The following is a 27,152-nucleotide window of genomic DNA, read 5'->3' as shown; positions in this document are numbered from 1 at the left end:
TACTGGATTCTTATGAAGAAAATTTGATGTGAAAGCTGTTGCGGTCACAATTTATTGGGAAACGATTAAATTTAATATATGGATAGTGTGGGACCTTCTGTAGCGCACTGTCATCAACTCCTAGAGTTGTCTTAGTTGATGGTGCTCTCATAACAGCCTGTTACATTGTTGGAAGAATGTCTCTTAGAACATATTTCATTTAACAACGACACTTATATGGAGCTGAACTCCACATCGCACAGGGCATGCTCTAAGCACATACCAAAAATGGATACACAATTGTCAGTTATTATTAAATAGATGGGTCTATAGGCCAGATTTAAAAGTAGTCAAGGAAGGGGCACATCTGAGGAAAAAGGGAAGAGATTTCCATAGCACAGCAGCAGAGTGTTTGAAGGATCTGGCACCAAATGTCTTCAACATGTATTGAGGCACGGAAAGCAGGAATTTAACAGCTGAACGAAGGTTTCTGGAAGGTTCATAGACAGCAGCATTTCCAAAAATGAACAGCAGAGTACATGATCCTTATCTTATATTCAACTGAAGATGTGGATCATTATTACACCTGTCATTTATGACATGCACCGAGACTGTCCCTACTTTCAGCACCTGCTGTCAGTTATTGATCTTTAAACGTGTCTTTGTTGCGGGGATCAAGAAAAGTGCAAGTCATGGACAGATCAATCAATGGCAAACCTTCTCCCAGGTTGCAGTTGTTCAGGCTAAGCACCAAGTCATGATGTTTGTTTACTAGTCGTGAGAGTTGAGGGTAAACTATACAACTGCATCATTGCACCCTCATCTGTATTTACCCTCTGTGACAAGACTTGAAATGGGGTTCAACATCGCACACTAGATTGTTCACTCATTTTGTGATGTACATGCATGTGTGTTTGTCTATCTGCTTGTCGTAGTCTACGCTGATGTCGTTTTTACAGCTATTTCACTGAGATACCATGTCGCAGTTGAACATCGTTACCTAACTTAGCCACAATGTACTGACTCACCCATGGTTGGTTTATCCCTGAAAACCGACAAGAATCATGAAAAATAGCAAAGGATTTTTATTACATCTCACAAGTATTATGTCAGTGGCTGATAAAATCATTATTCAAACTTAACACAGCTGCACTTCATGAAAATTGCCTATTTTTATTTGTATCAAGGAGAGTAGCTTCATTGTGTCTTCATGAGAATGGGTATTACCGTGAGTTGGACATACGTAAACAATTTATTGTCTGCGGGCTCCTGGGTATATAATAAAGGATTCAATGAAGATGTCGTGTTGCCCAATCCCTGTGAATCATGAATTGCCCTGTTCCCAAGAATGTGGCAGGGTAGAGCAATTCCAGGAATTGGGCATGACATAGACATGTTTATTTAAGATTCACTTTCTGTACAGCAATATTATAAAACATATACGTGTCCACAAGCCATTCTTGTAGAATCATATATCTTCTAGATATAACACATATAATATTTGGGATTACACTTTCTCAGTAAAGTACCGATTCTAGTACTTTTGTTGGGTTGAGGCCCATGTTGGGAATCGAACCCGGTATTCAGTGTGACGAACAAATGCTTTAACCACTAGGTTACCCTCATTTTTTAATGATTTTTATTTTACCTAAATCTAAATTCGACCCCACATTTAGTATTCACAATGTTACAAAGATAAATACTGATTGAACTTGAAGATGATTAGTGCTAATTACACAGGAACAGTCTGTCTCTCCTCTACAGTTACCTTATCTCATTAAAACTGTATGTAAGTGTAGTACATTATAGATTGTTGTACTGCATCAGTTAGCCTTGGTGTTGGCAATCACTGAGCCATGTAAAAAGAGACATGAATTCACAGGTTATAACATGCACATCCACCTCAGTAGTGCTCTCTCAGGACAGGCTATAACATGCACATCCACCTCAGTAGTGCTCTCTCAGGACAGGTTATAACATGCACATCCACCTCAGTAGTGCTCTCTCAGGACATTGTGATCAAGAAACACTAAACAAACAAACCAGTTTGTGTTTTGTGACGAGTTGTGATCCATGCATCATTCATCACTATCGGCAATAAAAGGGTCAAGGTCATTTGGGTTCTCTTGTACTTATCCATCGGAAAACCTCTGTACTTCTGAGAAACATCCCCATTCCATTAAACCTAAATAATTATTGCCATATATATATATCAGTTACGAAAGATTTGAGCTCACAATGTCTTCGTTTTATAATTTCATAAACAGACCAGCAAATATTTGAAACCAAGGAAAAAGCACGTGAAGATCTGGGTTAGAATTGGCAACCCATACTTGAGAGAGACGACTAACGGGATCTGGTGGTCAGACTCGCTGACTTGGTTGACACATGTCATCGTATCCCAATTGTGTAGATCGATGCTCATGCTGTTGATCACTGGATTGTCTGGTCTTGATAATTTACAGACCTCCGCCATGCAGCTGAGTTCTGCATTAAACAATAACCAACTAACCTACTTATACGAAGGAAAGAGTGAACAAACAATGATTGTGTTACAGGAAATTATGTAAGATTTCCAAAGGGTGAAAAACTGGTTTGCTTTGTTGTGAAGGTATGCAGCCGACCTCTACCCTGAATAGAAGCTGATTTGCAAGGTTGGGTCTGGCCTCTTGTAAGATCAAGTGTGAGACACCTCTTCCATCAGGTCCACGTACAGATATTCAAACATACAAAGGCTCTGTTGTATTTCTATATCAGCCCTTGAAACTGATAGACACACAACAAAAGTGCAAATAAACCATATTTACTTGCTGCTTTCTATCTTTTGAATTGGATCTTTGCATTTAACGATGGGGAAATCCATGGGATTCTGCAAGGTTGTATAGACCCATGTCTTGCATTTCAATGATGTATCGCACTAACTGATGCTGTTGGACTGGGGAAATGGACTTCTTCACGTGAACAATACAGGCCTGTGGAGGGTCCACAACAGTTTATTTAAACCACACGTCCAAAGCATAGGTCAGCACTGGGCTCAAACTTAAACTCACCCACAGGCCTATTGTCTGGATACATATACGTATATACCTAGGTCCGCCTCTGTGGTGTAGTGGTTAGGGCGTCTGCCCAGAGAGTGGAAGGTTGCGGGTTCAGTCCCCGGCTGCGTCATACCAAAAGACATTAAAATATGGTACTTGTTGGTCCCTGCCTGGGTACACTGTAATGGGTACAACAAGGACTGGTCGGCTTGGAGTCAGTATAATGTGTCTGAGTGGGGTATGCATGCTTAACTGCGGCATGGTATCTCAGTGAGCTAGCACTATAAAACCAGCTTAAATCTGGGCTAGTACCCGGTACAAGCAGCCACACATACACACACGCACGTCGTTATATGAGCGAAATATTTTTAAGTGCGACCTTAAACCCCATATCACTTATATACCTACGGTTGGTCATTGCTGGTTCTTTGTCTTAAACCCCTCGCACCTTGAAAGATGCCAACCCTAATTTAGCCCAATTAGTATTTTGGCCAAAAACTGATTCAAAAATGAGTATTTATTGGCCAAAATTAGTATTGACTTTTCCAAAGAAGTTTCATATTAAATAAAACAAGCATTGTCACTAAGGTGACATAATCCCCCGCCGCAAATGATCAAATCAAACTTATAAAGTAATGAAAGTTTAAGTTAAATGTCAACAAAAACATGACCAGTCAATCTCTCTTGATATCTTGCTCTTTAGTGTTCAAACACACACATATTTTCAGGACTGACTTTGACCTTGACATGAATGTCATAGTGTATGGAATAAGCAAAAATAGTACTAAAGAAATTGCTTTTTGAAAAACATTTAAGGGACTGACTGACTGAGTTTGGGTTTACGCCGCTTTTAGCAATATTCCAGCAACATCACGGCGGGGGACACCAGAAATGGGCTTCACACATTGTACCCATGTAGGGATTCGAACCCGGGTCTTCAGCGTGACGAGCCAACGCTTTAACCACTTGGCTACCCCACCACCCCACATTTAAGAGAAGTCTCGAAAGTCTTTGAAGAAAATCCAGTGAACCGTTTTTGAAATATCTTGCTGACAATTCAGGTTAATTTCTTTGAGAGGCATTTTTTCTTCTTTTCATACGTAATATTCTTCAAAGTGTCTCTGTGACCTTGAAAATTAAGTGAAAGTCTTTTAATAGAAAATCGACTGGGCCCTGCGCCTTCCCTGGATGAAGCTTGGTGTCAAATATGAAGAATCTCCAGTGAATGGTTCTTGAGGTATCTTGCTGACAAGCATAACCTGCAGGTTAATATGCTGAAATCTTCAAAGTGTCTCTGTGACCTTGAAAATTAAGTGAAGATCACCAAATTTGACTGGGCCCTGCGCCTTCCATACATAAAGCTTAGTTTCAAATATGAAGAAAATCCAGTTAACGGTTCTTAAGATAGCTTAACATGCAGCTTTACATGCTGAAATCTTCAAAGTGTCGTCATGACCTTGAAAATTATGTGAAGGTCACCAAAATCGACTGGGCCCTGCGCCTTCCCTTGATAAAGCTTGGCATTGAATATGAAGAAAATCCAGAGAACGGTTCTTAAGATAGCTTAACATGCAGCTTTACATGCTGAAATCTTCAAAGTGTCGCCGTGACCTTGAAAATTATGTGAAGGACACCATAATCGACTGGGCCCTGCGCCTTCCCTAGATAAAGCTTTGTATTTAATATGAAGAAAATCCAGTGAACGGTCCTTGAGATAGCTTAACATGCAGGTAAAATGTTAAAGTCCCCTTGTGACCTTGAAATGAAGGTCAAGGTCACCAAACCTGACTTGGACCTTTGTTATACTGTGATGAACCTAGGTACCAATTATGAAAAGAATCTAGTGAACGGTTCTTAAGATATTCCAATTCGTACATACGGATGTACGGACGGACGGCGAGTTTTATATATCCCCGCTTCGCGCTAAACGCGCGGCAGGGGATAAAAATTAAATATATAGTCTAGGACCTTGTTATTAACGTTATACTCAACTAAATCAGTAGTAAGTATCCACATATAGCTTGATACTGAATATAATGTGATCGAAAATTATTGTGTATGGTACGTATGCTATTTAATAATTTAATTTAATGTATTTTTTTAAAAATCGTATATTTTTACTGCTATCGTAGTCGCGTATTTTGTGTTGTTTTTTCGTAACGAATACGCTAAAATCGTATGGGTTGGCATCTCTGCACCTGGTCATATTTCATTACTTCCCGTGTCAGTTTGGATATAAATCCAGGAACTAAAGGAACACTTGTACTTTCATGTGTTCCCTTATTAGTTTCTATGAGTATATATAAAGAATACTAAACGTTGTCCCCTGTAATACCATATTTATGGAACAAGTGAATGGTTTGGTATCTAACGAGTGAAAGTGAGTAATTAAGATGCCAATACCATTCACGAGTTTCATGAATATTGTATTACACTGGACATTGTTTAGTATTTTATTTATTACTCACCCAACAATAACAAAATTATATCTCTGAGTTCAACTTACAGAATGAGTGCATTACCACATCATGAATACATTTTATTTATGACTGTCAACATTAGTCTATTTAATTTATTTTTAAAAATAAACAAGGGTGTACGAAAACGGGACAAAATGACTTCAACTGACATATCATTTTTTTTATATAAATGCTATTACACACAACCGAGCAAAGAACAGTTGAATATCGCGACTTCGAGAGGTATTGTGAATAACAGCCAACATTTTGTTTTGATCACATTTCTTTGGTCATGTGACCGAGTGCAAACAGTTCTGTCAGCACGCAATGTTATTACACAATGTGTAATAACAATGTAGGTTTATTAAACAGTGATATCTTCAACAGGTGAGTAATAAATACAAATACTACACAGACGCTCTTACCAAGACACAACATCATACCAAAGGTGGTGTGTAGAATGTGTTTGGAATCCAATGATGTATCTAAGACAGGTCATCATTGCTGTATATGGTGTATTTGTTAAGGTTTCACAGTCACACCTTTATTTATGTGCGATGAGTGAGTGAGTGAGTGAGTTAAGTTTTACGCCGCTTTTATCAATATAACAGCAATATCACGACAGGGGACACCAGAAATGGGCTTCACACATTGTACCCATGTGGGGAATCGAACCCGGGTCTTCGGCGTGACGAGCGAACGCTTTAACCACTAGGCTACCCAACCGCCCCTTGTGTGCGATGAGGATAGCCATGATATCTTATAAACCATGATATCTTATAAACCATGGCGTCAAGGGATGGATACAATCCTTGATTGTATATATATAGTTGGGGGTGGGGGGCTTGGGGTGATGGGAAACCTTTACACCGTGAGCATAGAGGTAATGGTTCCTGCATAACATGTAGATATTTCTAAGAGTCGAAGAGTCAAAGAGTCAATCGACCAGATTTAATGTGAAACACAAGGTATAGGTCCATCATAGTTTGTAGATCACAGGCACTCTTAAGAGTGTTCTCTTTGCACTTATTCATCCTAAACACATCCTTTGTGTTAACTATGCTCAATTAATTATTAATAATAATTAATTATGATAATAATTAGTCTATTTATATTATCTAAATCCACACCGACAGCATGCTCATAGGGCAGACAATTATCACCCTGGATAAGCCAAGCTGCCTGCGAGGCGCGAGAATGTTATAGTCACATGATTACCCCACCAGGTACCCATTTTCTGCTGGGTGAACAGAGACAATTTTGAACACTTTGAACACTTTGAACTCACTTGCCTAAGGTGAGACCACATGCATCACATGTGCTTTGTTGTGGGACAGGACTGAAGTCCTAGAAAGATCAAGCTGCCAGAAGATCAAGCTACAACCTACATCCCCAGACACTTCTATCAACAGAGGCGGTCATGTATATTGGAACAAATCACTAGGTTTGTAATTATGCACTTTGTTGTGATATAACACAATGTAATACAATGTGATACAATGCTACAATCAGAGGAACTCCTTCAGCACAAAGTCATCACTGGTAGTACATGAACCATAGACTCCAACATGTTCATTACAAGTAAGCTTCTGTTTGGTATGTTTGTTGCAAAGTCGCACTGACCATCCGATCTCATTAGTCGCCTCTTGCATTGAAGCAGTACGTAAATATGGCTTAATTGCACTTTTGTCTTGTCTATTAGTTTCAAGGGCTGGAATTGAAAGACTCGTACAACAGAGCTTTTGTGTATAGAATATCTGCAACCTAAGTAAGCTTAGGCTCAGTAACACTGCTATACTGAGTCTAACAAAACCTTGTGGAAGGTCGAGTCAGGTAACCTTTCCAATTGAGCAAACTTTTACCTCGAAAACGTTTGTACCTGAACGATTCTGAATGCTATTTTCCGTACGATCGGTTCCTAGCGATGCACGCCACAGCAGTGAGTAAACATTCGCTGAAAATAGCGTTTTGTCCGTATTCAAGCTTGTCAACTTGCGGAAATATTAGCTAATGATTACCATGTCAACAGAAACCCCACAGCATATATACTGCAGGTCATACATCTGTGTTTTATGTGGATTTCCATTTGTTGGGAGATCAGTGTTGGCGACCGGGGACGAGAAAATCCATTTTGTAAGTCCTGCCAAACCCTAAATAATATCTGTAATGACTGTTGTTACTAGTATCAGTAGCTCTTACAGTATATAACAGCCATGTAACTGATCTTGAATGTTTTTGATTTCAATCAGAGATTGAATTAAGTTGGCCCACTATTGCTTGACCTCTCAAAAACATTAATTTCACAAATATGCCATTTGAGGGGTTGTAGTTATGGAGTGTTTCATAACAGATGGGGGTAGTGATGGCGTGTATCAAGACTGTTTCATAACAGATGGGGGTAGTGATGGCGTGTTTCATAATGGATTGGGTGTAATGAAGGACTGTTTCATAATGGATTGGGTGTAATGAAGGACTGTTTCATAATGGATTGGGTGTAATGAAGGACTGTTTCATAATGGATTGGGTGTAATGAAGGACTGTTTCATAAATGAAGGACTGTTTCATAACAGATGGGGAGTAGTGATGTTTGACTGGGTGTAATGAAGGACTGTTTCATAATGGATTGGGTGTAATGAAGGACTGTTTCATAATGGATTGGGTGTAATGAAGGACTGTTTCATAATGGATTGGGTGTAATGAAGGACTGTTTCATAATGGATTGGGTGTAATGAAGGACTGTTTCATAACAGATGAGTGTAGTGATTGAGTGTTTCATAAGTGATTGGGTGTATGGATGGAGCATTTATATTGAATGTATTATCGTATTACTAATTTCATTCAACTTAAAATGTTTTGGCCAATATATCCACAAATATAAGTCGTATATCATACATTTATCACATTATAGGTCATACTTCTCTCATGATCTGTTACACAAGGTACGGTAAAATGACTAAACCATTAGTATAAACGTCATCAATGGCAGTCTGAGGTTAGTATGTTTCTTGTTCACATGGCTTTTGTTGATAACGCCCACCCCTGCAACAGCTTGCCACTTTCTGCTGTGTCAGCAAATCAATGAAGCATTCCAGAACCTGGTGAATGAGAAAGATGTTTGCCCTGGTCTCCATGATGACATGCAGTAAGTCACTGTGACTCATTACTGACAACCTGACAATGACAAGGTCAAACTGGTATCTATAAACATATTGATATTCTCTGTCATGGCCTCACGTGAATTGCTGTCAGTCACATGCAACCCATGTGACCCATATCATGACCCATCAAGACAAAGTAGTTGTAGCAGCAAAAACTGAGGGGCTCCATGCCTGAAAGGCAAGAATCCTATTACAGTTGTTCCGCTTGATAATAATATTGATGAAACACACATTATGTTAATATTTTAATTAGACTGTCCATCTTATCAGCAGATGCCTAGCATGGCACTAACACAGTATGTTAAGTGACATGATGGCTCGATCCTTTCATTAACATCTTCACCATTCTTGGCAATTTGAGTGAGTGAGTATAGTGTTAAGCCGCTTTTAGCAATATTCCAGCAATATCACGGCGGGGACACCAGAAATGGGCTTCACACATTGCACCCATGTGGGGAACTTAACCCAGGTGTTCAGCATGACAAATGGATGCATCAACCATGAGGCTACACAGCCTGCACCCCAGCCAGCATGTAGGGGATGCTTATCATGACATTCAATGCTAATTCAATCCTGGCATTACACATACTTCTTAGAAATATATTCACTGTACATCTGGACTCGATATTAGAATATATTATTCCCTATACATTGTATTCTGATCATTGCATGAAAATTCTGAATGATGTTGTGCATTCTATAACAGGTTTTTTGCTTCCATAGAATTTGGGTAAATGAGGTAACTGACGAGATTAAAATATCCAGAAATTTGTTTTTTTCCGTACAATGTGAGAAACGTAAGGTCCAATGAAGCACGGTTCAATTGTACTTCTCATGTTTATCATGAAATTTGGTTTCATTGGCATGTCAGTATTATCATTATATGACAGATTCAGCTACAGATCAGAGTGCAGGGAGAAGCCATTGTTGCTGTTTAGATACATTAGGTTACACAAAACCAAACGTTTTCCCATAGACTTCCATAGTTATAACGTTAATGTTATATTGTCTTAAAAAAATAACCAGGCCATTAATAGCCTTTACATGTGTATATATATGCAAATTATGGCCTCAAGGCCTAGAAGGGACATTGTCGCTATGTCGCATTGTCAAAAACAAGTAAAGTGAGGCAAAATAAACCAAAACGCGACACGCGACATCGCGACAACACGACATTTCGCCCATTTGTCGCATTGTCGCGATGTCGCTGCGTCATCGTTTTGAAAAATATTTTCTATTCCTCCAAAGGGCGACACAGCGACAATTTTCAAGGTCAAAATATGTCGGCGTTGTCGCACGTCGCCCTATCTAAGATGTGAAAAAGAAGCCTAAAAATTCACTAAAAGCGGCGACGCGACAATGCGACATATTATTTATGTCGCATTATCGCGTGTCGCGTTCTCCATACTTCGATTACCGGTGCGCATGTGTAGAAAGTCAATAAGTCTACGCATGCTTGAACAATGTTAAACTCTATTTCAGACTTCACTGGTCTTTGTTACCTCCAATGGTTTTACAATGAAGTAGTGCTCGTAATGGCAATGGGGGCTGCTTTACTTGAACTTAATGGAAATCTTTCATTGTTGCTTTATTATTTTATATATTGTAACTGTGTTTAGCCAATCAAGTGTGTTTTAGCAGCCAGACAAATTATTAGCTACTATTCATTGTAATCCACGGCTGCACGGTGGCTCTGTCATTCAAAGGCGAGGCAATTTGCTATGCAGGGTTGTGTCTCTTAGTCACACTAGATAACTATGATCATAGGTTCGAATCCGGCACCATACACATTCATCACTTTGAACATTTCACCTATATCAAGCTCACAGGTTGTGAAAAAACTCAAATATTGTTAAAATTCAGGCCACATCGGCATAAACATCAGGTGAAGTCCTCCAATGGGTCACTATGTTCGACAGTGTGGCTCCTGACAGAGTTTCTTGGTACAGTCTTGTCCGACGCTGATGAATTTGTCCGACATCTGCCTCTGTTCAACCAGCAGTGGATGGATACCAGGTAGAATGAGATGGTAATATCACTTAACCATCCAGCACCTCAAAGACAGTTTAGGTCGGCTTTGAACGTGATATTCTTCTTGGGAAAACGCCATACAAATGAACTGTTATCATTATGATATTAGAAACGATGAAATCGCTTAGCAGAGTTGTGTACCCTTGGAGTGGCAGAAAGCAACCCTCCCTCTCTCTCTCACTCCGCTCCGCTCCACTGCGCTCCGCCCCACTCCGCTCTTCTCCACCCCGCTCCTCTCCGCTCCGCACCTCTCGTCTCCACTCCTCTCCTCTCCGCTCCGTTCCACTCCTCTCCGCACCTCACCTCTCCCCTCTCCTCTCCGCTCCACTCATCTCCTCTATACTCCTCTCCTCTCCTCTCCGCTCCACTCCACTTTCATTCCTCACTCACTCACTCACTCAAGGTTTAGGGAACTTGGTAAATTAGCAAGATATTTCATTACAATAATGTGTTGTGATGTCTGTTTTTCAATTCTATTTGAATCCTATATTATTTATAATAATAATAATATACCAAGCGATACACATGTACTTGTATCGTTTCAAACATACACCTACTCAATCATAATAATTTTCAGCAAAATGGCCAGTTTTAACACATCCATTCCATTAACCAAGAACTCTTAAACCACAGACTTCACGGCCATTTTATTATTACTCTGAGTTCGATCCTGTGTATCTTAGCCCTTTAAAACATCTAAACATAATCATCCTTGTAATAGTTTTGAAATTCGCGTTAACTAATAAAACGCTAGCGACCATATGACAATCGCGACATTTATGTCGTCGCGTTGTCGCTCGCGCTTTGTTAAATATTGAGTATAGTATGTATAATAACGTATTTGACTAAAAAAGCGACATCGCGACAATCGCGACATTTTGATGAAATGTCGCGTCGTCTTTTGTTAAAATATTGAGTATAGTATGTATTATAATGTATTTGACTTGAACGGCGACACGCGCGACAATCGACAAACGCGACATTTTGATGAAATGTCGGCGTTGTCGCATTGTCATGTCGCGCTTTGTTAAAATATTGATTATAGTATGCATTATATAACCACAGGAGTTCGAATCACTGTTTGGACAATACAAATAAAAATCTAGACTTTTGCAATCGTATATTGTTTTTTTTTATGTTATGATTAACCTATATTTCAAATTTGAACGAGATCGGTGAAGAAATGAATTTTTAAGAAAATTCTACCGCTACACTCATTACATACAATACTCAAAGGGTGACACTCGCGATGCTCAAAACCTTGAATATAGTTAGCATCTTTATTTTAACATAGTTGATGACGTATAATTCGATGATTTGGTCCCATTTTCTCCTGTTGTATGCTGGAAATAAACTGAGTACAGGTACATTTTGGTCGAAATCGGACGGTTGGTTTCAGAGTTACGGGTGTTTGAATTGTATTTGAGGGCTAGAAATCGCCCCAAACGCAGCCTGAACACGTTTTTGACACGGGAGCGAATCGTTGAAATGCAGCCGGGGTCGCGGGGGTCATGTTCCTTTTAAGAAGTTCTTGAGAAGAAATAGTTCCCTCTTTAAAAGTCGGTATCTCAGTTGTTCTTTAGTCTACGGTCAAAACAATAAGTGTTCTGGAATCACCAAGACTTTGTCTATCGTCCTGGGTGCCGTTCCACTAACCAATCATACCTAAGTCAATCGTAAAGTTAAGATTCAAAGTCTAAGTTGCTCATGACCAACTTAGGATAGCTAAAATCAATCGTAGAGAAACCAAAATGGTGGCTTTCCTATTCTATGTGAAAAATAAGAGCGAGCATTTCACCGTGAGCATCCCCTAAAATCCCACATGAAATGAATTTGTATATTTCTGTGATGTAAACAAACACTGCACTGAAGCCTTACAAATGTCAGGCCAGTCTGACCACTGTCGTCATGGGAACACAACCGAGGGACTCCGTGTAACACATTTGTACAACAATATTGCAACATCATGGTTAAGAATAGGGACAGCCCTGAAGTGAACAATGTTCTGAAGCAAAAAGATACAAATATGTTTGATTTCATGTGCACTTATTTGGTGGGGAATTCTAAAGGCAGGCGGCGTGTTATTCAAGACCACTGACAGATTCTACATACGTTATAGAGGATGCCTCGTCACGCCTTGTTTATTCTGATTGACAAGGTTCAGGCACATATTAAAAGCTCTGACACAATTGACATTTTTAAAGTCCAGACTTAAAACCTGTTCTCAGTATATTACTTATTATCTCGGCTGTAAATACTCTCGTGTAAATTATCTGTACATAGCGCTTTGAGCATGCACCAGGATGTGGAATAGGCGCACTATAAATATGCATTTATTATTATTATATTATGCCTGATACCCAGCGTTCTACGCGCTTGCACCTGAAACCAAGGTGCTCACTACCCTAATATTTTGCTCTAGGTTTTGTCTCCACGTTTACACTTGGTTGGAAAAATACCCATGAAGGCCGGGTTAGAATATTGAACTTCAATAACCCATGCTTGTCGTAAGAGGCCACTAACGGGATCGGGTGGTCAGGCTCGCTGACTTGGTTGACACATGTCATCGGTTCCAAACAGCGCAGATCGATGCTCATGCTGTTGATCACTGGATTGTCTGGTCCAGACTCGATTATTTACAGACCGCCGCCATAAAGCCTGACTATTGCTGAGTGCGGCGTAAATCTAAACTCACTCACTCACTCAGTTGGCTCGTAAACTACTTCCATCATTTGCTAGACTATGCAAAGGGAGATAACTCGTGCCTCGCATTCCTCTATCTCTCGCACGAAAGAGTCTCGATCTAAGCTTGGATCGGATCGTAAGATCGGGTAGTGGAACGGGTGTAACTTTTAGCTAAGACGATTGCAAAATTGGCGTAACTTGCTAAGATTGATCTTAGGTAAGATCGGTTAGTGGAACGGCACCCTGGCACTTTTTGTGCAGAATTTGCACAATCGTACTGGACATTAGTTAAACAAATATAACTGCCAAACGGTACATTTTAGCGACTTGACCCGTCCAAGCAAAATTGTAGGCATTTTGATTACGCATCTGCTCAAGAACTTTGGCACTTATTAGATCAGTAGTTTTGCACATACTTGCTTTTGAAATTGAATTTTTAAAATATTTGGAATTATCTGCCCTTTGCTATTGGGCCTAGAGCATTGAGATTTTAATGGGGAATATCTACACCTCGATGGGCATCTAGGTGACCTTTCTCAAGCGATTCTGTCCACTGGTGCTCTTTGTAGGGCTGGTACAAAATACAGCGGAATAATAAATAATAATAATAATAAAAAGATTAACGATTACAATAGGTCTCCTGCCTAGAGGCAAGGAGCCCTAAATATCTTAAATAAATCTGGACATGGTATATTTCCAACTTTCTTTTAATATCTGTACAATGTCATAATAGCCTTTTCAATCTCTACACCAAGAGTAGTTAGTGCTTTAGTCCAAATAAGGATAGGTGTTAACACAATACCCAGATTTCTAGATACAAACCATACAATTTCAATTTAAAACAAATATCAATAGTGAACTGGCTAACAAATTCAGAGCACTGTCATTCTCCAAAATTCAATGTAAAATCACTGATTATGTGTTGAAATATGTTTGTACGCACAGCCCTAAAGTATAATAAAGTAACACAAAAAGACTCCATTGTAGCATTTAATCAAACTTGTTAACTGCTGAATAATTGCTGATATCAAATTATATGATTATTAACATGTATCAGATCTATTCTAATATCAACCAGGGTTATCATGCTCAAAATAATCAATATATACTCTCCCAAAAAGAAACGCATCGTGAAAATAGCAATTTCATGTAGCAATGAATGAAAACGTGATTCATTTTACAAAAGGTTTTGCTCTGTTTATGAGTCCTATGGTGTTTATGTTTTGAAACATCACAACAAAACGCACCATCCGTAAAATACCCTCGTGATTTAACAGCATGATTTCGGTGTAAGCGTCCACAGAATACACAAATCACATGCAATGCACGTGAAAGTAGGGGATCAGATAGTCTCAATGATTGGTATAAAAGGTTGATCGTTGCCTGTCGATTATTCACTGTATTTGGAATATTGTTGACCTAACGCAAAATGCCACGCCTAAGTGAAGCCAACCGTCATATCGCCATTGGTTTGCTTGAAGCTGGCGCACTCAGCGCAGCAGTTGCCCGACGCGATGAATGTTCACCAAAGCACCCTTTCAAGGCTCTGGGAGAGATATCGCCGCAGAATCGCGGTAGCAGATGCCCCCTTAGTGGGCGACCTTGAGTGACCACTGCGGTATAGGATCGCTACATCCGGGTACATCACCACGCGTCATCAAACAGCTCACGGCGACCAGTACCGCTCCACAAATACCGGATTGAGCAGGCTTTCTGTACAGACTGTCAGGAACAGGTTGAGAGAGGCTGATTTACGTGCCAGAAGACCTAATTTTGGCCCTGTGCTTCTCGACAAAGAACATCGTCGACATCGAAGTTCAATGGTGCACCAACGTTCAGGCCTGGAACCTACCGAATTAGCGTAGAATCTGGTTCAGTGATGAATCCGCGATTTCTATTGGAATGACGATGGAAGAATGCGGGTGTACAGGCGTCGGCGTGAACGTTTCGCCCACGCCTTGCGTTCCCAGGTGGACATATTCGGCCGACAAGATCACCGGACTTAAACCCGATCGAACATCTGTGGGATGCCCAGGACAGACGGTAGCGGCGCCGTAACCCTCAGCCCCAGACACTTCAGCAACTCCTCGCACAGGCACTGCAGGCAGAGTGGGCTGCGATTGGGCAACACGAGATTCTGAGACTTATTCGTTCGATGCGGGCGATGCCGTGCAGTTCTGGATGCCCACGGTGGTCACATCGCGAGGTATTGACTTCAAAGCGCCACCACACGTCCTCCATGTGACACTCAAACTGACTTTCCTCGAGTTGGTGCCAAAGACGGATAAGTCTGCATTCCCAGTGTGCAATTTCGCTATATTTCATTCACTCATAAAGCCTACAAGATGTTTCAAAATAAACATAAAAATACAGTTGAAATTCTATATCGCTTTTTTTTTGGGAGAGTATACATGTATACCAAATGTATACACTGATACTGGCTTCAAGCCATAAATAAATACAGTACTCAGGACAAGTTTCAGTGGTATAAAGCTCAAATAGCGCAATGTACATCTGTATTAAATGTTAATCTTCAAATATATGTACTTTTAAGGAAATGTATGTAATTTTATGGTAGTGTATTAGCATACTGATCATACTGTGTATTTTTATATATTCATTTTAGTAAAATAGTGGGTCAAATTCATTGTATTCAGCAGTGTAATTGTGTGTGTTTTCTGTACAGATCATTTGATTCCCCATGTTTATTTTAATCATAAACATTTCTGAATAATATTGGTAAAACCTTTTCATGTTGTTTTACAAACCGATTCAGACAACATTCTTCGAAAAAAAGTGTGTACATGGATGGAAATGTTTAATTTTTATTACAAATTATATGTACCAAAGTAACTCAAGATAAGGAATATATTTTTCTGTATTATGTTACTGAGAGCCGATAATTTTACAAACACACCAGGTTAAAAACAATGGTTTGAGCGTTATCAATTATTTCCTCATAATACATAAGAAAAGAATTAGATAATAAATGGCTTTTTCAGTGTGGAAGCGTTAGGGCAGCAGACCCCGTTTTCTGTTTCCGAGTCATTAAAATATCCACGGAAAATGTTGATGTTTATCGAAGAGAGGCCAAACAGTGATTCGAACCCCTGTGGTTATAATACATACTATAGTCAATATTTTAACAAAGCGCAACGCGCGACAATGCAACATTTCATCAAAATGTCGCGTTGTCGCATTGTCGCGTGTCGCGTTTTAGTCAAATACGTTATAATACATACTATACTCAATATTTTAACAAAGCTCGACACGCGACGCGCGACAATTCATCAAAATGTCGCGTTGTCGCATTGTCGCGTGTGGTGTGACTTCCTATTGACACAAGCAGGCAACACTGTGTCATGATCAATACACCTTGTGTATCAACACTTTCTTATGGATAAAGTAGTGAAACAGTTGGATTTATTTGCTGGTTGGGCTGATGTGTGGCTGAGTGATTTTGTGGTTGAATGGTTGAGAGAGTGATTTTGTGGTTGTAGTGATTTTGTGGTTGAATGGTTGAGAGAGTGATTTTGTGGTTGAGAGTGATTTTGTGGTTGTAGTGATTTTGTGGTTGAATGGTTGAGAGAGTGATTTTGTGGTTGTAGTGATTTTGTGGTTGAATGGTTGAGAGAGTGATTTTGTGGTTAAGAGTGATTTTGTGGTTGTAGTGATTTTGTGGTTGAATGGCTGAGAGAGTGATTTTGTGGTTGAGAGTGATTTTGTGGTTGTAGTGATTTTGTGGTTGAATGGCTGAGAGAGTGATTTTGTGGTTAAGAGTGATTTTGTGGTTGTAGTGATTTTGTGGTTGAATGGTTGAGAGAGTGATTTTGAGGTTGAGAGTGATTTTGTGGTTGTAGTGATTTTGTGGTTGAATGGTTGAGAGAGTGATTTTGTGGTTGTAGTGATTTTGTGGTTGAATGGTTGAGAGAGTGATTTTGTGGTTGTAGTGATTTTGTGGTTGAATGGTTGAGAGAGTGATTTTGTGGTTGTAGTGATTTTGTGGTTGAATGGTTGAGAGAGTGATTTGGTTGTGGTTGTAGTGATTTTGTGGTTGAATGGTTGAGAGAGTGATTTTTGTGGTTGTAGTGGTGATTTTGTGGTTGAATGGTTGAATGAGTGGTTTTGTGGTTGTAGTGGTTGATTTTGTGGTTGAATGGTTGAGAGAGTGATTTTGTGGTTGTAGTGATTTTGTGGTTGAATGGTTGAGAGAGTGATTTTGTGGTTGTAGTGATTTTGTGGTTGAGTGGTTGAGTGAGTGACGCTTAAAATGTTGAATTAAATATGTTTTACGTGAGTAATTATTAAATATGAGGTTGGAAATCTGAGAGCACAACCCTGTGACGAAATGGGTGTCTACCTTTGATGGTGGCGATATTTTATTTTGATATCAAACATAATTTCTTAACCGAAGTGAGGGAAGTACGTTGCCAACCTTTGCTCACTTCACTCGCATATAGGAAGACTGGTCATTTCCTCTTTGTTGCCCAACCCTATTTGTGCTGCAGTTTGCCTGTGATTAAGATACTTTCTTATTTAGAGAGGGGCGGTGGGGTAGCCTAAAAGCGTTGGCCGTCATTTGAATCCCCACATGGGTACAATGTGTGAAGCCCATTTCTGGTGTCCCCCGCCATGATGTTGCTGGAATATTGCTAAAAGCAGCGTAAAACCAAACTCAGTCAGTCAGTCAGTCTTATTCAGAGATTTAGTTATAGATGTAATACAAGTCACAAAGCAATAACATTAGTTATGCATCTGAGAGCATTAATTGGGAATATCTATTAAAATGAGCGAATTTGATGTTTGCTGCAGATTGGTCCTAATGCATACCTGATCAACCTCCGAGAACACCTGGACATATTCCTAATTACAGGTGTTTTCAATGCATAAAAGAATATCATGACCATGACTGTTTGTGAGAGATTACGGTGAGGGGTCGTCCAACTGAGGAATCTGACCTATTCATTCCTCTGTGTCTCTTGTGCACTGAGTGTCACCACGAGGTCACTAACATGGCTGAGTGAATGAGGTTAGTTTTTCGTCGCTTTTAGCAATATTCCACCAATATCGTGATGGGGAACACCAGAAATGGGCTTCACACATTTTACCCATGTGCGTCATGAACAAACACTTTAACAATGAGGCTATCCCACTGCCCTGACACTCACTTGGATTGAGTTTCAGACTTAATGACCATCAGGTACTTTTGATTCTGACTGTAAAGGTGTCTGGGTTAATGAAGAGAGCGAGCAAGTGAGTGAGTGAGTTTAGTTTTACACCGCACTCAGCAATATTCCAGCTATATGGCGGTGGTCTGTAAATAATCGAGTTAGGACCAGACAATCCAGTGATCAACAGAATGAGCATCGATCTGCGCAATTGGGATAAGATGACATGTGTCAACTAAACCTGATCCCGTTAGTCGCCTCATACGACAAGCATGGGTTACTGAAGGTTCATTCTAACCTGGACCTTCACGGGTGAAGAGAATGAGTGTGTGAGTGAGTAGGATTTTACGCCCTTTTAGCAATATTCCAGCAATATCATGGCAGGGGACACCAAATATGGGCTTCACACACTTTACCCATGTGGCGTATTGAATTCTGGGTCTTCGGCGTGACGAGCAAACGCTTTAACCACTAAGCTACCCTACCTCCCCTGGTAAAGAGAGAGTCAGATAAAATGAACACGCTCTCCTTGGAGAGTGACTGTGTACCCAACAAGAAGGTAAGTGCCCTGTCATGACCCTACACTCCATATTGAAAGGTGAGAGTAAAGATGGTTCTTGTCAACCTGCCTGCAATTCAAAGGCTGGTCAGCTTTGAGTCAGTTTTTTGGTTGTTGTTTAACGCCACACTCAAATTCCAGCTATACGGCGGTGGTCTGTAAATAATTGAGTCTGACCAGACAATCCTGTGATCAACAGCATGAGCATCGATATACACAATTGGGACACGATGACATGTGTCAATCAAGTCAGCAAGCCTAATCACCCGATCCCGTTAGTCACCTCTTACGACAAGCATGGGTTGCTGAGGACCAATTCTAACCCGGATCTTCACGGGTCCTTTGAGTCAGTATTCATTGTCTGTGTGAGGTATCCATATTAAAACTGTAGAGCTGTATCTCAGCCTTATCAACCAGAATTAGTCCAGACAAGTACAAGCACTCAAGCACACACACACAGCCATGCAGACAGCCAAACAAGCACACATGCAAGCATTTTGTTGAACAAATGCCATAAACAGTCATTTTCTGCAAGATTTCATTTACTGTTTAAGATAAATTGTAGTCTAATAATGTGTAGTTTAATAATGTGTAACTAATTCAAACAAGACATGCATAATTAAATTTTCTTTAAAAAAACCTGTTTATTACACAGAAAACATGTTTTCCCGGTCAGGACAGTGGCCAGTTTAATGAAGTTGATGTCAAAGTCTTTCTATCTTTTGTCACAGCACAATTGTATACTAGTAAACCTAAGTTACCTTTTCCCCCTCAGGTCACTAAGATGATTTATAACTTTATAACTTTTTTAAAAACAAAATGACCAACATATGATCCTTGATATTGAAACTCTTCCAGAAGTGTTTTTACATGTCCCAGATACCCAGTTGTACTCCCAATTCTAACTTTTAACACCAACGTTATCTCTGTATTGAAACATGTGGTGAGTTAGCAGGGTTGACCAGAATACAATCATTTATCTTGCCACATCAAAGGCAGGCTTAGTTTGTCTAAAGTTGTTATGAAAAAAGCAGTGTACATTTCATGAGAGTTTCCTAGGTTACTTTTTTTCAAAGTCTAAATTTGTACATCATTGAAACACCCAGCTGGTTGAGTATGTCGTATATAACCTGCCTGTGGCTCCGATATCCTACTTAAAGTCTAATATAGTAACATGAGCAAGTCAATCATAAACAAGTTTGAACTTTGGAGTGCGCCACTTTTTGCTGAAAGCCTTTGTAAATCAATGAATGATTTCAACACAATAGACTTTCTGAAAACACCAAGCTGGTGACATCCTAGTGAAATAACATTTCTAAATTGTCACAAAAGTCCGGTATTTTATTTCAATACTTCACCTCTTTCCGCACATCACACGACACCTGAGAAGGAGGTAGTGTCAGGCAAACATTCTCATGAGACAGTGTTGAGCTCATACATTCTCGGTGCGAGTGATCTCAACATTCAAATTTACATATCCTGTTTCTGTATTTTGAAAACAAATTCAGTTGGTAAACCTGATTTCTATATTTAAAACATCTTGTCATTCATACACAAAATAAGGCTCCCCAAATTGTGTACAATCGAGGGCATATCAACAATTTCAAAGTGGGAAATACAGCTTAATTGTTTTAGACAGCTGATGTATGACTGACTCAAGAACCCTCCTCTGTGATCTAATGGATAGTTCCCCCCATGGGTATAATACGTCACGCCCATTTCTGGGGTCCCCCGTCGTCATGTTGCTGGAATATTCATAAAAGCTGTGTTAAGCAATACTCTAATAAATTGATAGAGCTTCTCTATCTGAAGACCCAAAAATCAGTGGTTCAGTCCCATGGAGTCACACGTATAGATGTCAAAAGACTAAAAGCTGTTACCTGCCTGACGTTCCATAGATGAAATAGGACTGGTCAGCTCAGAGTCAACACTAAATGTGTACATTAACTGACTTATATAAAAAAAATTCTAACTCTCCATCCCATTTTCCATTTTTCTTATCTGTCAGGATGATGGGGAAGCCCAGTGGTTAAAGCGCTTGCTCATCACCCCAAAGACCCAGGTTCGATTCACCACATGGGTATTATGTGTGAAGCCCATTTCTGGTGTCCCCGCCGTGATAATGCCGTACTACTAAACTGACTGACTCTTTCTCTGCACATACCATACAGTTGGTTGGTTTTCTTACATAGTATTTGGTCCTGAAGGCCACTGATGAACATGATTCTGAGAATGAAAGACAAATCACGATTATTATTATTATACATGATCACACATGTATAAGAACAGCAAAGCACAAAAACACAGAAAATTTAGCCAGGGGTCTTGGGAGTCTTTTATTGTAGATTTACATTTATTTAAAAAAAGGTTCAAAATGAAACAAAAATCCTGGAAATTGTGGAAAATTGTTATGCCTGCATGATATTCGTCCTATTGTCTTTTCAGCAGTTGATTTGGTATTTTCCGCACCTTCCCTGGGGAAGTTTTGTCCTAGGATATTCTTACCCGGGGAAAGTTTGGACTAGGCTAAAGTTTCCCCCCCAGGCCAAAGTTTCCCCCCTGTTTAAACTAGGATGTTTTGTTCTGTTTTCTATGAAAGGGGGAGAGATTCTGGCCGAGCTAGGTTACTTCTTCCCCACCTTTGCTCTTATATCATAAGGGGGAGAACAAATAATTACAAAACAGTAGTCATGACTTAAATTTTGGCACACATTTTTGCCAAATAGTCCATTCCTGCCTCTGACTCAGGTGTAGTGATTTGAATGCATACGTTTGAATGGCATATACCTCTAAATCCATCCTGCTCCTGTCGCCATTCTTATGAAGACACATTGCATTAGTTCTTCATCTGTCCAAATCATGTCACCATAAGATGTAAACATTCAATCGCACATTGGATGGGTAAATAAGATGTAATATACACAGGTTGCTTGCTTCTTATCTTATCATGCTGTTTAGTATCTAATATTTGTTGTATTTATGTATACATGTAACGGAACCTTATTCACATAAGCTTGTTTATTTATTTTGAATGGATATGGACATCAAAGTAAAAACTGGGTATTTAGTTGAAGTATTGAATAGAGTAATGATTTTGAGATAAGTATTTTGTGCCTGTGTAAAATATCATCTCCGGGACATGTATCATTTCTGTGCCAGTTCCTGCAGGTTGCACCTGGTGCAAGCAACTTTGTAATCTCAATAAGTTCTAGCTCATCATTATTTGATCATTATTGATATATAGGAAGATCAATGATGCAAACGATTCATGCTTTGTTTCTTGACAACATCTGCATCATTAACTGTATATACATGCTCTTACATACTTTTGATACTTTGCTTTCATGCTTGCTTTTCTATTTAATCTCACCTTATGTAAGGATATTGAAACAAAATGTGAACCATGTACATGTTATATATGAAGATGAAGATGACCTGTAAATTGTTAATGGATCTTGACTTCAACATGGATATCTTATCAATGTGTTCACGTGAATAGCTATGTCTTGTTTTCATTTCTGACTTTTTCAAGATGAATATAAACATGAAAACATGGTTCAGGTAGAAACAACCTTGCTTGGCCAGAAAACCCCCCTTTTGATATAAGAACAAGGGTAGGAAAGAAGTAGCCTTTAAAGTTGATTCAAGGGTGGGGAAAGTTTGTCCTAGGCCAAAGTTTCCCCGGGGAAGGTTTGGCCAGGGTGAACGTTTGGCCTGTTACACCAGTACTTATTTCATAATACAGGTGAGGTGAATAACAATAAACTGTTCCTCTTTCAACAGAGAAATATTGGTGCTCTAACTGTTGTAAGCCATTGCTGCTTGATGAGAGTGGTTACAGTGTAACATTTCTCTGAAAATGGTAGATGATTTAAGAAAAACAAACTAATGACACAATAGGCCTCGTATCACCCTCTGTGAACCCAAAGGACAAACCAGGTCAGACCTTTTCAATTGCCATCTATGCTGGTAAACCCAAATTATATTCAGTCCCCAGCAACCCAAGGGCATTCCTGGTCCCTAGCAACCTAACTCAAGGGCATTCCAGGTCAGAACAGGTCCCTAGCAACATAACCCAAAGGACATTCCAGGTCAGAACAGGTCCATAGCAACCTGTGCTGGTTGTACAACATGACCCTAGAATACTACTCACGCTTTGCTAAGGATCACAAAAATTCCAAACTTTACTTAAACATAGATTTATAATTTGAAATTGTATCCATTTAAAACTGGATAAATAATAATATGGTAACCCTTCTTTAGGCAAACAGCCACTTGAATCTAAACTTATGCACTTGATACATGAGTAACCATAAAAATGGTTTTCATAGCACTATTCAACCAATTTGCAAATCATGGAACGAGTCATTGACAAGTACACAACACCTGTCAATAGCAGGTATGGGATCCACAAGATGCTGTGACATACTGAAACCAAGGATCCATCCTTACAATAAGCTTAGATATTTAAACCAAATCTGACCCCACATCATAGTTTTCTGTTGAATCCATGATTTGATCCTTAGCAAAGTGTGAATAGTATATACATCCAAACAACCTATGCAGGTCTCAAGAGTATATGAATGAGTTTAGTTTTACGCCGCTCTCAGCAATATTCCAACTATATGCCAGCGGTCTGTAAATAATCAAGTCTGGACCAGACAATCCAGTGATCAGGAACAAGATCAAGAGGCGACCAAATGTATTGGGTGATTTGGCTGATTTCAACCAACGATGTTGATATCAATCACTGGCTTGTCTGGTCCAGGCTCAATTATTTACAGACCACAGTCATATAGCAGGAATATTGCAGAGTTAAATACCAAACAGCACACACTGCTAGAGGTGAAAATCCAGAAAAGATAACCAGCGTTGCTCATGTAGTCATTGAAACCTGTTAGTATGTGCATAGAAACACTACACACAGTGAGTTGGAAACAAAACCCAAACAGACCAAACATGCCGGCATACTTGTACAAACATACATCATTACAAGTAACGCTTCAAATGATAGACATGAAACGGTTCATAAACCACCAAGATATTATTCAATCATCAATAGGAGTGACTCTTATTATTTATAGTTAGGCAATGAATATTAATAATTTCACTTACTTTGAGCAAAACAAAACAGTTTAATAAGGACAATAAAATTCCTTTTGGATCATTAATGAATGATTAATATGTATAGATAAATATATGATTCTATTGAACAATGAACTAAACATGTCCAAACAGTAAGCCTCTCTCAGAAAAGAGCTCAGAAAAAAGTGGCACTTTTCACTTCAGCTTCCCTGTTAGTCACAGGTTTGTCACATCTAGATCAAAACACTTCAGATAGCAGACAAATCTTGTTTGAATGAGGTCGTGTATTGTTTGAATAAGGTTAAGCAGACCTGTCTGGAGAACACATAAGTTGCTGACAGCAGCGTTTGAAATTGAAGTCGGTCCAAAGGCTCGAAGCCGACTGAAAACCTCTCGGACCCACAGTTTTGTTTTCTGCTGGTCCTTATTGCCAACAGCTTTTGCATCCCCAATAACTAAGAGTATTATTTCCATACTAAAATATAAACACTACACATTCTGATCAGGACCCACAACTTTTTATGGTTCTGGGTCCTTGGGGCCTGCAGCCTTTCAGGGTTAAGGGCAAAAATTGGCTGACAGCTTGGGCTCACTTGCAGTGAGCAATCTTAGTGCTACAATGATTGTATAGTATGACCAGAAATTATTGAGAATTTTAGGAATATGTTTAATTGGATATCTAGTATAAACAACCTTGACCAGCTATCAAGTGCTTGGTTTCATTCAAGAGAGACAACTCCGTTAATCCTTTTTCATTAGTTTGTGAAGAGTTATCCCCCTTTGTTTACTTGCTAGCAGACAACATTTTCAGTGATCCTCAGTATGGATGATTTAGAGAAGAGGAAGTTGATTTTAGAGTATTATAACAAGGACACCAGATCAGCTAAAGTGATTTCAAGTAGAACAGGCATCCCTTTGTCCACTGTTCATCGTGTTTTGAAAAATATTGCAAATGGATATGGCATTGAGCACCAGGGAGGCACAGGTAGGCCCAGAAAATTAACTGTAGGTGAGAGGAGGCAGCTTGGTATTCTTGTTTCTAAAAACAAACGAAGGAGTATTGATAGAGGAACTGTGGCTGTCTGTAAGGAGACAATTAGAACTGAGCTGCATGCAATGGGTTGGCAGAAAAGTCGAGCAATTCCATCACCGATCATGAAACCTGAACAAAAGGAGCGAAGGTTGAACTGGTGCTTTCAGCATAGAAATTTAAACTGGGACAATGTGATTTTCTCCGATGAAAGTTCTGTGTGGCTGTTTCCTAATACACTGAAATTCTGGACCAAACAAACTGAAAAACCTTTGTATCAGCGCCCAAAGTACAGTCCGAAATTTAACGTGTAGGGTGGCATATCTGTGTTAGGGGCAACACCCCTCTGTGTATTTGAAGGGAATATGAACAGTGAGCGGTACACAGATATTCTCGAGGGACATTTACTTCCATCTGCTCACGTGTTCTATGGAAAAGTTTTGATTTTCCAGCAGGACAACGACCCAAAACATCGTTCAAAGCATTCACAGGCCTGGTTTCGGACCCAAAATATGACATTATTAGATTGGCCAAGCTATAGCCCTGACCTAAATCCAATAGAAATGTTTGGGGACTTATGAAAGAAAGTGTCAATAGGAAAAATCTGACAAATATTGCTGAAATGAAAGAAGAGGTGGTCTGATATTGGGACAGCATGGACCACGACTTTCTAACTTCTTTGATCAGTAGTATGCCCCGCTGCATTGAAGCCTGCATTGCTGCCCATGGTGACTTGACAAAATACTAACTGTTCACCTGTCTTTGAATCTGGAGTTATGTTCTGCTTATATTCACATTTAATACGTGAGTAATGAGTGAATTTTTTTTAATAAAAATTACAATCTTAAATTCTCAATAATTTCTGGTTGTACTGTAACTCCCATTCTCCAACATAGGCTTAAGATACAACTAGGATAGTTTTGACTTGGCGTCGAAATAGCAGTTCCGCTATGTCCATGGAAAATACAATTTTACCAGACAATCCAGTGATCAACAGCATGAGCATCGATCTGCGCAATTGGGATAAGATGACATGTGTCAACCAAGTCAACGAGCCTGACCACGTAATCCCGTTAGTCGCCTCTTACGACAAGCATGGGTTACAGAAGATTCATTCTAACCCGGACCTTCACGGGTGAAGAGAGTGAGTGAGTGAGTGAGTGAGTGAGTGAGTGAGTGAGTGAGTGAGTGAGTGAGTGAGTGAGTGTGTGAGTGAGTGTGAGTGAGTGAGTGAGTGACCTTCACAGGTATCCAACAAATAAGAAACAAATAGGCTACAATAACACAACATCTAACAAACAAGGAAAAGTGTGGCGTTCCACTGGATAGTAACCTTGAGAAAGGGCGCATTGATAACCCGGTGTCTGTGGGTATTCAACTCTCACTTTGAAGGCATGAGTGTTTACAAGTCTCAAATATTTCGCCATGTCTTTCAGAAAAATCACAGAGCATGACCATGAATGACCTCTGTATGTGCTTTTTGTACTTTTCTACACGCCATGACAAATAGCTAGAACAGGTTTATGTCTTCCTGAACAGGTAGAAGAAAATGAGGTTAATTTAAGCAGCTAAATATTCCTGCTGTAAATCGTTGAATGACAACTGGAGTTCACACAGGTTAATTGTCAGGTCAAGTTGTCTGCACAAGTAATATAGCCAAACTATAGAGCTAAGCCATAGCATCAGGTCATACTAGACAAGTTGTATACACTAGTAATATAGCCAAACTATAGAAATAAGCCATAGCATCAGGCCATACTAGACAAGTTGTATACACTAGTAATATAGCCAAACTATAGAAATAAGCCATAGCACCAGGTCATACTAGACAAGTTGTATACACTAGTAATATAGCCAAACTATAGAACTAAGCCATACAACCAGGTCATAATAGACAAGTGTATACACAAGTAATATAGCCAAAAGTTAGAGCTAAGCCATAGCATCAGGCCATAATAGA

At 39.5% G+C, this 27,152-nt stretch overlaps 1 protein-coding gene across 1 annotated transcript in view; it reads right to left on the bottom strand.

Moving 5' to 3' along the window:
• LOC124271458 (sodium- and chloride-dependent GABA transporter ine-like) overlaps positions 1-27,152 on the bottom strand; it is a 91,153-nt gene that overhangs the window by 38,497 nt on the left and 25,504 nt on the right. The gene's annotated exons all lie outside the window — the stretch shown is intronic.

Source organism: Haliotis rubra, unplaced genomic scaffold (genome assembly GCF_003918875.1).
Source record: "Haliotis rubra isolate DU_JTF1 unplaced genomic scaffold, ASM391887v1 Scf160, whole genome shotgun sequence".
Taxonomy (NCBI): domain Eukaryota; kingdom Metazoa; phylum Mollusca; class Gastropoda; order Lepetellida; family Haliotidae; genus Haliotis; species Haliotis rubra.
The sequence above is the reverse complement of the archived record's forward strand: the minus strand, read 5'-3'. Positions and strand labels throughout refer to the sequence as shown.